Source organism: Canis aureus, chromosome 10 (assembly GCF_053574225.1).
Source record: "Canis aureus isolate CA01 chromosome 10, VMU_Caureus_v.1.0, whole genome shotgun sequence".
Classification (NCBI taxonomy): domain Eukaryota; kingdom Metazoa; phylum Chordata; class Mammalia; order Carnivora; family Canidae; genus Canis; species Canis aureus.
The window spans coordinates 63,764,832-63,780,687 of record NC_135620.1 but is presented as its reverse complement, the minus strand read 5'-3'; the positions used below and the strand labels follow the sequence as shown (position 1 = coordinate 63,780,687).

The following is a 15,856-nucleotide window of genomic DNA, read 5'->3' as shown; positions in this document are numbered from 1 at the left end:
AGTATAAACTATACCTTAACAAATACTCGGGAAAGTCAGCAATCTTTTATATCCAAATTCAGACCAGTAAAGTAAGATATCAGCATGCCTGGGATGGGATCGTGCCATATATCAAAAGAAGTGAACTATGGACTCCAGAGTGACCTACAGATTGGTGGCCTGTACCAAGAAAAGGCAGAGAAGACTAGTCTGTGTGGATAGGTGAAAGAAATGTTTTAGCTTAAACTCATTATATGCTTCAAGCCAGCTACCCTAAAGGCAGCTTAGTTGCAGGCAACAAAAACCATTATATCTGGCTTAAGGAAAGAGATCTATATTGGAGGGCAGTAAATAGTTCACAGAACGTATTGGATAGTCAGGGCAATAAAACTGAATGCTACGCCCCTTGGAATTATATTTTCAGGAGAAATGTCCAACCACACTACTGGACTTCAGCAGATGTCCCATTGCTGCTGCCAAAAGGGATTGGAAAATAGAATTTCCAGCATAGATGCCCTATGAGAAACAAGTGCTTCTGTGATAAAATTTGGTTTCATGCATGGTCTCCAAATCTCTTATAATTGTGTCAGCTTAGTAGAATCTAGGTAACCTATAAAAATCTTAACTGCACAGTAATGTCAGAATGTAGCTTTTGGCTTTCCAGCCCCTATAGTACAGAAAAGTATGAGAAAAAGAAAGGTAGTGGAAGTAGCTGTCGAGTAAACTAATCTGTAGTATCTGCCACATTGACATCAGATGTGGAAACTGAGTTGCTTTTTTTTTAAAAAAATATTTTATTTATTTATTTGAGAGGGAGAGAGAGAGCAAGAACACACAAGAGCTGGGAAAGCAGCAGAAGGAGAGAGAGGAGCAGATTCCTCACTGAGCAGGAAGCCCAATGCAGGGCTTGATCCCAGGGCCCTGAAACCATGACCCAAGCTGAAGGCAGACACTCAACTGGCTGAGCCACCCAGGTGCCCCCTGAATTGCTTTTTAAGGCATCTGGTTATTAAATCTGGAAATCTCTCTTTATGCCAAATGGCCTAGAGCTGCTCCAGGACTTGGAATGGCCCCAGAAAATTAGTTTACCATGAATTTAATGGACAGAGATCCACAAATGCAAAGAAAAGCATAGAACTTGTCATTTTACTGGACTCCATAGGTTTAGCATAGGCTCCACTGGGTATTTTCAATATTGAAAACTACTCATGTGCCTTGTCTTTTTACTAGTGGTACTCTCAGGTTGGAGGTATGGGTATAGACCAAAGTATCTCAAAATAAGTCCTGCACAACACCCTCATTGAAATCACTTGGGACCTTTGTTAAAATAAAGATTATTGGGCCCCATTCCAGACTCTGAAGCAGAATCTCTGCAATAGTGGGAACTACAAAATTATGGAACCACTTATCTGTATTTTGATATAGGTCCCCAGGAGTCTAGAGTCTAGACTCAGAGTATAGTGAAAACTCCCACTTATTTCTATAGAAGTTTACCTCCAACAGCTTATTATGTAGGTCTAAAAATTATAAAGTAGGAATATCATTGGAAACTACTTTCTGGCCTTGTGAATTTGAGGGTCACAAAAGAGCTGAGATTGAAAATATACTGAGACTTAATCTAAGATGTTTTAATGTTTTAAGCTACATTAGCATCTTGTCATATCTTAGACACCAAAAATATATAAATCAAAATTGAATTCATACTAATCCAAATGTTGTGTGCAAAATACCTCACTCAATTTCAGGAATAAGGTCATAGGCTTAGAACATTGTTTATAGGTGTCTCCAAGGAGATGGCATTAAAACATTTATACATGATGTGCCCTGTATTTATATGCAAACTAGCTTCTACTCTTTTCCTGCAGATGTTTTTAACCCTACAAAAAGAAATGTGAAGACCAACTTCTAGCACATGGAAGTAGTTTCATGTGGCCAATTGTATGGGAACTAGAGAAAACAGGAAAGACTTGTAAATACTGTGTGTTTAAATGTGCCTCTCAAATTCCATTAGAGGGATCCCTGGGTGGCGCAGCGGTTTGGCGCCTGCCTTTGGCCCAGGGCGCGATCCTGGAGACCCAGGATCGAATCCCACATCGGGCTCTCGGTGCATGGAGCCTGCTTCTCCTTCTGCCTGTGTCTCTGCCTCTCTCTCTCTCTCTCTGTGTGACTATCATAAATAAATAAAAATTAAAAAAAAAAAAAAAAAATTCAAATTCCATTAGAAGACCTAAATCCCTCTGTACGCATGCAACTAAAATCAGCCAACATTTCTTGAAAACCTACTGTGTGCCAAACTCGTTCTGGGTGCTTTCTCATATGCAATCTCATTTAATTTTTAGAACAATCCTATGAAGTAAGTAATTTTAATTCTGTCCACCATTCAGAAAACTGAAGTACCAAGAGATGATTGGGTAACATGCCACAGAGCAAGGAAGAAGCCAGGACTTTCTGACAACAAATCCGGTGCTCCTTCTACTCTGTCACTAAATAAGTAAATAAGTATTACTTAATACTAAATAAGTATTACTTAATAATCAATACTAACAACTCTCTATTTCTTATAGCAAAATACATTTTTACTAACTACATTATCTCATTTGATCCTAGTAACAGCACTCAAGGCAGAGAATGATGTTATTATTTCACAATGTGAAAACAGAAACCCCAGGAGATTCAATAACTCCTCATAGGTCACAAAGCTTATAGCTGCAGAGCCAGGATTTGAGCCTTATTCTGATTCCAAATATGTGTTCTATTTACTACCTCAGAATTCAGGAAAAGGGAATTAACATTACCCTGTGCCTGGTATATCATCTGCTAGGCATTTTATATACATGAGTTCTAATCCTTACCACGGCCCTGAAAATTAGGAAGTAGACCCATTTTATAGATGTATAAACAATGGCTTAAAAGAGATTGAAGTTAATCAGCACCAGAACTGATTCCAACTCAAAAGTGTGAGACACTGATACAACTGTACATTACAGACACATACAGTGTCATTCAGAGTGGAGAAGACTGTGATAAAGTACAAATAGCTCTTAACAGAGCCTTCTATTTGGAAACTCCTAGGTTAGATCACAAAAGTGTTCCAAATCACTATTCTTAAGTAACAACATAGAGCAAGCAAATGTAGTCAAAAATCTCTCCATAGAGTCAAAATTGTACCTGAAGGAAGAAGAAACTGGTTGGCTCATTCTGAAAGCACTTGGCCATGTCTCTGAATGTCTATTGCCAGGATAACTTCAAATAACTATGTCCTTCATGCCATTTACGCAGAGTCATTCTTAGAAGCAATATCCTTGAGGATCAAGTTATGAACAGACCTGTAGAGTCAATGAGGCCCTGTGCTCAGAACTACTTGCAAATGGATAGAAAATTGGGTAAGTAGAAAAACTTGTGTACTGATTGAGAACAGCATGCCAGCCAATACTTTCACAGATACTCTGAAAAGCACATTTGTTATAAAAATGCATGAGATTTTATCCAAGAAGAGCAATAAAGTATTTTCCTTGTTAACCAATAGCTTAGCAGGTAAGTATGTCATTGAGACTTACATATACTTTTTACAGCATACAAAATATTTTCACACAAAGTTCGTTTGATTTTCAGATTATAAAATATTTTAATCCCATCTTCTGTCCATTGGAGGCTTTCAAAAAATGCTTGTTACAATGAACAGAGTTAATAATTATTATCCTTTTTAAAAACATGAGAAAATAGATGCTCAGTAAGGTTAAGACTTGCCAGCTGTCAAATAAAAGCTGTTACATTTATTTAAATTCTTCTACTCTATGGTGGATCTTTTAGAAACCATCTAACTTGATATTGTTATCATGAAGTAACATTAGGCCATATGATACACGTCAAAATTGGGTATCTTTCCATTAAGATGTCTATCCATCTTAGTCAGAAAACCTGGATTTCATTAATTTTGGTTTCTAGAATAGAACCCCTGAAGAATTTAAATCCAGATTTTTTGAGCGGTCTATATGTCTGAATAAGTTGTTTCTGTCAAACATCCATTATCTCATGGCCCAAATTTCCATAATTAAATGAGGTCAAATGAGAATATATGCAAACTGAAAAGCACCGTGTTAATATTAGTTGTTACCAGTGAAATGTATTTCTCTTATAAACATAGAAGACAGTTAGATAAAGGGCTTCTTTTATAACAGAAAGAACTGTCTAGTTAGAAAAAAAAGATTATTTTACATTTTGCACACAAAGAATTTAAAGACAAACATAATTGGTAATAACACTATTACAATTATATTGCAAAATGGGTTGGAAGTTTGGAGTTTAATGTTTAAAGGAACAGTCAAATGTTGCAAGCACGGAGAACTTTTAGGGATTCAGTCTATTATGAAAACCAAAGATTTACCGGGATATAATCCTCTTAAAACATGAGCACATGTCTTCACATTTTCAGGTTCAGCTTTCTTGACGTCTTCAATCTTTAAAAAGCTATAACTTTAAAAAGGAGGGGGGCTAAAGCACTCGGAATGAATATAAGCTATATTTAAAACAGCCGCTATTTATTGAATATGTTCTAGGTGATAAGTGACTGCAAAAAATACATTACTTTCCCTATTTTACACATTAGGAAACTGAGATTTAGACTGGCTAAGGCACTTGTCCAAGATAATGAAAATAATAATTAACAGAGGCATAAATTAAGTTCAAGTGTTCCAATGTTGGGTCCTATATTCATATTTTCTAAACTTTTCTATCAGTTTCAAAATAGACCAATAGATGGGTCCAACATGCTGATACCGTCTTTTGTTCTTTTAATCTTTTTATTAATGTAATTATTTTTAACATTTGCTTCCTCTTAATGTCTCAATTACTCTCTATTCTTCACATCTATTTAAAGATTAACACATTAAAATCAACGTAATAAAGAGACTTCTAGTGTTAAGATATCTTCTTCTTTCAGCTATCACTCCCAAAGTAATAAGAAACATAAACAAAAGAATTCATAGTCTTTTTTTTTGGCAAAATTTAGAAAATCTATAATCCCAAACCACTGTATATGATTAAAAGATGTCAAGATGTGGGATTAGCTCAAGAAAAGAAGCTTGCAGGAGCAAATCTTAAACATATCAGGGGAGTACAATCACCAAAACAGATGGTGCACTAAAAAAAGCAAAAAACAATAATCACATCTTTGGAAAAAAAAATAGACTGAGAGGCCCAGGCAATGAAAAGTAGCAAGAGATAAGCAATGAAATAGGAAGACATTCCATATTTACAAGAAACAGTCTATTGATGAATTGTAGTGAAAGAAAAAGTCAAACACTGAGAAAATAAAAATGTCTAAACTCTTTTAAAAAACCATCACACACACATACATCCACACAGGCACATACATACACATACACACACACACAGGGAGGAGAGAAAAAAAAGGGAGAAATAGAGAGACTTTTATTTCACTGTGAAAGGAGGAGACTCCTATTCATCTGCAATATAAGTTGGTTCCTTTCTCATAAACTTCCTATGCATGCAATCCAAGAACCCAATAATTTATTTCACTCAAGCTAGATTCAAAAAGAACCAAAGATTCTTTAAGAAAAAAAAAAGGAAGAAATGGAAAAAGTTGTTTTCTTTCTCACAAAAAAAATGCATGTATAAAAGAGGCAGAGAAAAATCATGACAAAACTTATTGTTACAAATCAAAGAACATTAAAAAAAAATCAAAGAATCCAAAGTAGAGATACAAGAGCTTAGGGACTATGTGGTGAAATGATAGAAGAAAGTGAAGTATAAGAGGTTAGGCCTAAGAAAAGAAGGAAAGGAAAAGTAATTAAATAAAGACCATATTATAAACAGTACACAAAAATGAATTAAATCTTATGTAAACATAGTAAAGTTGGGTGAGATTGCAAAAAGTAATCAAAATAAATAGAAAGAATTCATTAAAATAGCTTGGAGAAAAATTATATTAATGAAAAATAAACTGGAGATCTTTTATACATATGATCAGTGTTCCTAAAGAGAACAAAACACACACACACAAAATCAAGATATAAATATATAAATAAAATTTCCAGAAAGAAAATATTTGAATCCAAATTAAGATAGTCCAATCTGTCTGAGAAAATGAATATATTACAGTACCACTAACTACAAACATATCTCAATAATGTTATCACATTTCAAAACAAAAAACTTCTGGTCATTCAAACAAAAATATTAACTATAAGACTAAAACATACAAAGGGGGCATGGTTGGCTCAGTTGGTAGAGCATGTGACTCTTAATCTCAGGGTCATGAGTTTAAGCCACATGTTGGGAGTAAAGTACTTTAAAAAAAAAAAAAAAAAAGGAATAAGACATACCAAGCTAATCTCAAGTTTCCCAAGCACAATTTTTAAGAACAGAATCCAGTAACACTATGTTTAAAAACCCTAGAGGAAAAATTTGAAAAATTCAGGTATAAAGACAAGAGAAAAACATTTTGAACTTGTAAGACCCAAAGAATATAAACTATACAGAGAGGAAAAACCTATGCAATTTAAGAAATGAATTTAAAACTATTACAGAAAGTCTGGCAGTGATTATTGGATTCAGGTAGCCACAAACCTAAGTCTAAAATAATTCTGGTAATGATAAGTGTAAAATACAAATGTTGGAAAGTATTACAATGTATAAGTGATATAAATATCATATAAATATATACATATATATATAAATATATTACATTTATATATAAATATATGTATATATTTTTAAACACCAGAAGAACCAGAAAAATGAAAAATGAATAAAGGTAGGAGAAAATTAAGAATGTGGCTTTCATCATTGCTTAATACATACTGTCTTTAAGAAATGAGGAATTAATTATACAAGGTTATAATAATAAAGATAATAAATAAAACTTAGAATATAAACCTAAATAATTATTTAGAAAAACAGATTTGAACAAAAAAAGATTTTTAAGGAGAATCAATTAAAAAGAATCCATGCTACAAGATTTTATTGCAAAATTATGATTAAACTATTAAAGCTATTATATAAAAGAGATAAAGTCAGAAATAAGTAGAAAAAAACTAAAACACAATAAAATACAACTACACACCATATACAGAGAAGATGCTATGTGTCAATTACTTATGCATATATATAATCTTATAACTTAATAATACACTTACATATATATTCATATATAATAATCTTAAAGCTTAGTAACAGATAACCCAAATAAAAATGGACAAAGGACCTGAAGAGACATTTCTCTGAAGAATATATACAAATAGTTAGTAAAACACTAAAAAAAAAGTGCTTAGAATCACTAGCCATTATAGGGAAATACAATTTAGAACCACAGGGGAACCTGGGTGGCTCAGTAGTTGAGCATCTGCCTTTGGCTCAGGTCATGATCCCAGGATCCTGGGATAGAGTCCCACATCAGGCTCTCTGCAGGGAGCCTGCTTTTCCCTCTACCTATGTCTCTGACTCTGTGTCTCTCAATAAGTAAATAAAATCTTAAAAAAAAAAAAAATAGAACCAAAATGAGAGATCACTTCACACTCACTAGAATGGCTATAATAAAAAAGAGACACAAGCAAATGTTGGCAAGTATATGGAGAAATTAAGACCCTCATATGTTGCTTATAAGAATTTAAAATGGCACAGCTACTTTGGAAAGCAGTTTATCAATTTCTTAGGATGTTAAACATAGAGTTACATATGATTGAGCAATTCTACTCCTACCAAGAGAAATGAAAACATATGCCCATGAAAGACTTATACACAAATGTTCAAAGTAGCATCATTCATAACAGCACTTGTGGAAATAACTCAAACATCCATCAGCTGAAGAACAGATAAATAATGTGGTATATCCATAAAATGAATATTATTTGGCAATGAGAATGATGTACTGATGCATGGTACAAGATGGATAAAAGTTGAAAATATGATGCTAGATGAAAGAAGCCAATCACAAAAGATCATATACTACATTCCATTTACCTGAAATGTCAAGAATGAGCAAATTTATAGACAGGGAGTAAATTGGTAGTTACCTAGGGCCAGGAAGTGGGGGAAGTTGGGGAGAAATGGGAAATAATGAATACGTGGTTTCTTTTTGAGATGATGAAATGTTCTAAAATTGTGGTGATGGTTGCACAACTTTCTGAATACACTAAAAACTATTTGACTGTCTTTAAATGAGTAGACTGTATGGTGTACTAATTATATATTAATAAGGTCATTAAGAAAGATAAACCATTAATTATTTTAGTTTTTAAAAACAAAGTAGAGAAGCACAAGTATATAAATGGGAAATGAGAGTGGAGAACTGACTGCATATAGAATTTAAAAGATTATGAAAGACTATTTTGCTTGACTATACATATTAACTTGAAAACCTGAATGAAATGGATGACTTTCCAGGAAAATAAAAATTACAAATAAGAAAATAAAAGCAAATAAATTGTCACAGGAGACACAAAGTTGTCAAAGAACTAATCACCCCTTTCCCCCAGAGTGGGTCAGGTTAGGTCTCTCATGTTGAGTTCCACTAAACCTTTAGAAAAAATATATATCTCAAATACTCAAATATATCTCAAATATCTAATCAAATTCAACATCTATTCTTAATTTTTATAATTTTTACTAAAATATAAATCAGTTCATACTTATAAGACATGATATGTGTGTGCAAACAAAGGGGGAGAGAGAGAAAGGGAGAGGGAAGTAGAGGAAGTAAGAGAGTGGGAAAGGGCAAGAGAGAGCAAGAGAGGGTAGGAGAAGAGAGCAACCATCAAATTTACAAGTAAAACACTAAAGGACTCCTATCAAAGACAAAATAAGGCAAGGATTACAGAATGCTATCAATTGTATAAACACAAAATTATTATCATGTTATAAAAGAAGATCCTGTTTACAATAGCAGAAAATAACCACAGACAAAAAATACATAGAAATAAACCTAACAAGATATGCCCAAAACTTAGGTAACTTTAAAACACGTTGAAGAATTCAGAAGAAGGCTGTAATAAATGAAAGGAATACTTCATTCTTAAATAGGAAGACACAATATTGTGATGATGTCCATTTTTTTCTAAACATCTATAAATTTGACCTCATCTTTTTTTAGAAAAGCTTTTTAAAAAGATTTATTTGAGAGAGAGAGAGAGCAAGCAAGTGTACAAGTGCGGGGAGGGGCAGAGGGAGAGAGAGAATCCTCAAGCAGACTCCCTGCTGAGCTTGATGCAGGGCTCCATCCCAGAAACCATGACCCAAGACAAATCAAGAGTCAGCCATTTAACCAACTGAGCCACTCAGGCACCCACCATTTGATTCGAACTTAATAAAATACCAATAGAATTTTTATTTTTAGAATGAGACAAATTCTAAATTACATGTGGGAGAATAAGTATGCACACTATAACAAAAAGAATTCTGAAAAGCAAAAGTAATGTGGGAGACCTACTCCAAAAGGTATTAGAACATATTTTATACCAGTATAATTTAATTGGTGTAGTACTTGTACATGAATAGAGAGTTAAGAAAAAGAAAAAATGCACATAGGAATTTAGCATATGATATGGTCGTGTTGAGATATGATAGATTAATTCAATAAATGAGTACCTTCTAGAGAAAGTAAAGATCTGTCCACATAAATATTTTACAAGATCCCTGCCAAAAAGAAATTACAAATGGATAAAGGCTTAATTCTAAAAACTGAAGCCATGAAATTCCACAAAGAAAACACAGAATTTTAAAAATAATCTTAGAGATATTCTCAGTATAATCAAAACCCAAGAATCTTTAAAGATTTTATATCTTTCAAATGTTTATGTATAGCAAATAAAAATTAAAGTTAAGATTAAACGTTGGGAGAATAAATAACACATACAAAGGCTATATTTTTGTGCATATAAAGAGAGCTTCTGAAAATCAAGAAGAAAGTGACTTGCAGCCTATATTAAAGTTGTTGAAGAACATGAACATGCTCACACTAAAGGAAGTATAAAACTTTAGACATATGAAAAGATGTTCAAATTCACAATAAAAAAAATGCAAAAACTAAAATGAGTTAGCATTCACCTAGCAAAAACCGAATCCCTTCTAAAAATCTATATTTTTCAGGGGATGGGAAAATAGGGAAACTATTTTGTTGATAGGTATTTTACACACAGACAATTTGAAATATATATTTAGAACATATAATTTAAAAACCAATACTGGGGGGAAATTTCTAAACTGAAAACCACTCAACATTGCTGAGGGAAATTAAAGAAGACCAAATAAATGAATAGATTTACCATGTCAATGGATAAAAAAAAAAAAAAACTGAATATTGTAAGATACTACTCCTTCCTAAATTGATCTATAAGTTTAATGCAACAGGGTTCCTTTTCATTCCAAAATTTATGTGGAAAAGCAAAGACAAAGCTAGACTAAACAAGACATCTTTGAAGATAAAGAATTAAGTTGAGGAATTACAATCAAGACAATGTAGTACTGGCATAAAAAGAAGTGGAACAGAGTACCCAGATATAAATCCACTTATAAATGGACAATTGATTTCAACAATGATGCGAACACATTTCAATGAGGAAAGAATGGCTTTTCAACAAATGATGCTGGAACAACTATAAAAAGATATTTTTGGTGGGGGGGGGATATTTCACTTTCAATAATACTCTCTAGCTCCATCTACATCATTTCAAATGGCAAGATTTCATTCTTTTTGATGGCATAGTAGTATTCTATTGACAAATTGATATCATGCATATTTGAAATTTAGGGAAAAAAAGAAATTTAGGAAACAGAACAATCATAGGGGAGAAATAGAAAGTGAGAGGCAAACCAAGAAACAGACTCTTAACTGAGAACTGATGTTTACATCAGAACTTACAGAGAACTGATGGTTGCCAGAGGGGAGGCAGGTGGGAGCCTGAGTGAAAAAGGTGATGGGGATTAAGGAAAGCACAGGAAGATATGAGTGTAAGAAGCACTTCAAACCTGTTTTACAACATATACAATTTGAGATGGATCACAGACCTAAATGAAAGCCAAACTCTAAGATATCTAGAAGAAAACATGGAATAATATTATTGCACACTTGGGGTATGAAAACATTTCTTAGTAAGAACAGAACCTGTTATAATCACAAAAGAAAAAATATTGATAGACTAAATTTCACAAAAATAAAATCACCTGCTCTTCCAAAAACATTGCTAAGAAAAAGACAAGCCACAGACTGGGAGAAATATTCACAAAACATATATCTGACAAGACACTTGTACCTAGATTATATTTTTAAGCACACAAATCAATAGCAAAATGATAAATTTTCCCAATTCTTTAAATGGCAAAAAATCCTGGACAGTTCACAAAAATAGAAATATATGTGCCAACAAGCACATCAAAAATGTACTCAACGCCATTAGCTATCAAGGAAATGCAATTTACAAACCACTGTGAGATACCATTTCATATTCATTCAAGTAAATAATATTTAAAATGACAACACCAAATATTGGTGAAAACATGAAAAAGCTGAACTCTACTATGTTGCTGGTGGGAATGTAGAAACTTTTTGGCAGTTTATAACAAAGTTAAAATACATCTAGCCTATGACCTAGAAGTTCTACTCTACATGTTTACTCAAGAGAAATGAAAACACATACCTCCTAAAAAATTTTACAAGAATGCTCTTAGCAGCTTTATTCATAATATTCTCAAACTATAAATGACTGAAATGTCCATCAATAAGAGAATGAGTACAGTTGTGATATATTCATAAAATTGAATACTACCCAGTAAGCAGAAGTGTGCATACTGTATGACTCTACTTATATGAAGTTCAAGAATATGCAGAACTCATCTGTGGTTAGAAATAAGACCGTGTTTGACTACTAGAGGCATAAAAATTGACTTAAAAAGGAACTTTGAGGGATCCCTGGGTGGCGCAGCGGTTTAGCACCTGCCTTTGGCCCAGGGCCCGATCCTGGAGACCCGGGATCGAATCCCACGTCAGGCTCCCGGTGCATGGAGCCTGCTTCTCCTTCTGCCTGTGTCTCTGCCTCTCTCTCTCTCTCTGTGTGTGACTATCATAAATAAATAAAAATTAAAAAAAAAAAAAGGAACTTTGAGGTGATGGAAATGTTCAATATCTTGATTAGAGTGGTGAGTAACATGGGTACATACATTTATCAGAATTTATCAAGTTGTACACTTAATGTATTTGTATTTCACTATATACAAACTTTACGTCAATAAAACAAACCAATGAAGTGAAAAAAATATATACATATGATTTGATCTTGCAATTCCCCTCCCAGAGTTTATCCTAAAGTATAGTGTTCACTGAAACACACTGGAAACATTCTAAATATCCACTATGAGGTCATTAAAAAGAAGGAGGTGCCACAATAGATAAAGAATGAGCTTTAATACATAAACTGTTAAGTTTAAAAGGCAAAGTACAGAATAGTGCATATGATAGTTACTGCACGTATTTTTAAAAAAAACACAGAAAATATCCAGAAAGATAGAAAAGAGAATGGAAACCCTTGTCAATGTACCTGGAGTAGGACAGACTTAATTTCAATATTTATTCTTTCTATATTTGAATTGTATATCACTGAGCATATGTACTCTACTTTTTAAAGTAAAGAATTACTATGTTTTTTAAAACTTTTATAGGATAAAATCCACTTACATCATTTTTAGACCTGAGATTGAGTATATGTCAAATGAGAGGTCAGAAACTAAGTATTAAGGATATTCAAAGAGAAAGAGATGAGTTTGTATACTGAAGGAAAAATCAAGGAAGGCTTCATACTGAAGGGAGGATCTGTAATGGAATTTTGAAGCGAGAGTCGTATTTTGACAAGAGTACAACAGAATGAACCAGAAACAGTATCCAAATAGAGGAACTGAGGCGGCAAATACAGGCTTTAGGTAACCTCGGCCACATTTGGAAATTGGGCACTAGAAACTATGTTTGAAAAAATAAATGGGAGGCCTTAGCCTAACCACTGAAGGCTCATTCAGTATACTTTATTGATTTGGTTATAACCCTCAAGCCTGTGTCTTCTACATGTATACAGTATTGACTTCTTTTCTATCAGAAAAAGAAAATCAAAAGGGATAGGAAAAGAACAGAACAGGGAAAAAAAGGAGAGAAGAACAAGTGTCAGGATAAAGAATCTTAGAAAAGTTAGAATGTGGTTCATTGGAAGAGAAAGTGAAGCAAATTTAAAAATTGAGGAAAATAAAGATTTTGTTGGTGTTGGTTTTGCTCGTACAAGAAAAGAAAAGAAATAAAAGGACAAGGGCAGCTGCTTTCCTAGGACCTGTGGTAGGTAATCAGACACTAGGGGATAAAAGGACAAAAGGCCTATTAAATAACTGTCCTCCATCTGCAGTTACAAACGAAGAAGGTGGATCATCAGACAAACCAAGGATCAGGTTTCCAGGAATGAAAGATGAGGGCAGATAAAATCAGAGTGGAAATTAAACGTCTTTGGAAATTAAGAAGACACCAAGATCTCACGAAAGCAAGAAACCTGCAAAGGGAGGAGAATCCAACATGTGGACGAGACTTGACAGACCAGCTCTGAGTTCATTCATCCGAGCTCATTGGCTCGGCAAAAGCTGCCTCCTCTCAAAATGAACTGTACGTACAGGGATGAGCTGGGTCTGAGACGCTGGGCCACTTGTCGGCTCACAGTGGGCAAGTTACAGGCTTCCACTTGGCTTAAGAGAAGACCTATCTCAGGATCTGTGTCTTCTCTTAAGTGAATGTTTGTTCAGACTTAGAAAGTCCATGGGACACTCTGGTCTTTCACGTCCCTTGAAGCTCAGTCTCTGGGATGTGCTAGGAAGATATCTGAGGGAATAAAAAAAATGTATTTATTCATTCATGGGTCAAATATCTATTGGTTACCTATTGGTGCCTGATACGCTGCTAAGTTCCAATGAAATAAAGATAAATTAGATTAATAATCATTGAGGCACTCCAGTCTAGTGGGAAGAGAGAAACAAATAATGGATAAAGCAAGTGTAGCCAAAGGTTCACTGTAGAATCTAGACACTGTGGATATTTGCTTTTGCTGTACATTGCTTTCAATTCTTTCGTCACTTCAAAAACCTTAATAATAAAATGTTGAAAAAATAAATTGTAAGTGACAAATGCTATTGGCATTTAATTCAAAGTGAGGACACCATCATTTTTTCTAATGATGGGTGCAACATGGAAAGAGGTGTGTGGTCATGTAAGTTTGGTAAACACTGAGTTAACAGTGTTTCTTTACTGCTTCATTTATTAATACCACTAAAATGTTCTATGCACCTTAGATCAGATATAATGTGCAGAGTTTTCCAGGGTTATTCAAGTATACGCCTTCTTTTTCACTGGGTGTTTCTCAGCATACATGTTTTAAGGAGAGGACAGTAGGAGATGCTGGATTAAGGATTAATTCCCCTGAGCTACCGCTATCCTGCAGAAATGTAATGAGGTCACTCAGGTAGTGCCAGGTGTACTGCACATGGGGATGCCTTTTTCAGCTCATAGTCTGAACAGGAATTTACTTTCTCATATATAGTGATTTAAAGTACACAATCCAGTATCACAGCCCTGTGATCATTCACAGAGACACTGAGTAAGGGCTTTGTAAGATACGAAGAACAGAAACACAAAAACAAATTGATGTTGAAAAACAACAACTTCCTTTAAACAAATGCATAAGCAAAACCTAAGAACTATGAAAATATTTAGGTAAGAACCCTGAAATGAAGGCGGGGCATCTCAGTCCAGAATGACATCCAGGAGAGGAAAAGCAGAACTAGAACAATGCAAACATTAAAGACACGGTTTTGTTTTTTGTTGGTTTTTGTTTTTGTCCCACTGGTTTAGAGTCTTTTCATGAAGGAGAACTGGAGATGAACATTAGAATCCCACAAAATAGTATTCAGAATTGTACTTGAGTACGACTGTGTAGTAAAATAGACATAATTCTCCACAAGAAGACATTTTCAACAAGTCCTTTTGCACTTTTTCAAAGTCCCAAATGAAAGAACCCATCTAAGGATTGTGTGAGGTAAGCTTATGTCTGCATTGATATGAACCTGCCAGACAACATGTGTTAAATTTTGCTGCACAGAGTGAGTAAACTAAGTACACAGATGACTTTGGAGAATGCTCTCTTAACAAGCCAAACTACTCTGTTGCAGGGCTACATCCTACATGATAATAGAAGTATTACAAATATCACACTTCATTATAGTTGTTTTTATTTGCACATAACTATGAGAACATTTTTCATAGTGCATTAAAATTGTGTATGCACCGGCCTCCCTAATCAAATCGTGAGCTCAGAAGATGGGACTGCATTTTTTCATTTTTTGTATCCCATGTGCAAATTCCGAAGGTCCTGGTATGCCGTTCTAAAGAGCTTGGATCTTATCCCAAGAGCAATTGGAAGCACTAGAGGCTTTTAAATAAGGTCAGTTTTTAATAGGACTAGATTTGCATTTAGAAAGCCCTTTGGCTGGATTGTGGAAAGTAGATTAGAGGCAGGAAGCCAGGTGGCAGACAGGCCAGTGAGAAGGCTACTGCAGTCTCGCAGGTAGAGATGATGGGGGGTGGGGGGCGGTGCTGAAACCAGGGCACTGGCACAGAGGAGGGGACAGCTGGAGGCTTCTCAGAGGTAGAATGGGCTGGATTTGGTAACTCCTGAGATGCTGGAGATAAAGAAGGTATAGTCTTAAATGACAGATGTTTCTAGTTTTGGTGATGCCAGTGATTGAAAAAGGGATTCCTATAGGGAGATGTGGGCCAGAAAAAAAAGAAATGAACATGTTCCTTACAAAGGACCCATTTTTTTTTTTTTTTTTTTTTGGAAAGCGA

General features: G+C 34.4%; 1 protein-coding gene across 32 annotated transcripts in view; it reads right to left on the bottom strand.

Moving 5' to 3' along the window:
- Positions 1–15,856, bottom strand: part of LOC144322592 (uncharacterized) — a 300,251-nt gene that overhangs the window by 108,019 nt on the left and 176,376 nt on the right. The window contains exon 11 of one of the 32 annotated variants that reach the window (XR_013388211.1): positions 13,633–13,837. The exons of the other annotated variants lie outside the window; for them this stretch is intronic. The gene's annotated coding sequence lies outside the window, so the exon portion shown is untranslated. The remainder of the gene's footprint in view (positions 1–13,632; positions 13,838–15,856) is intronic. 32 annotated transcript variants of the gene reach the window in all.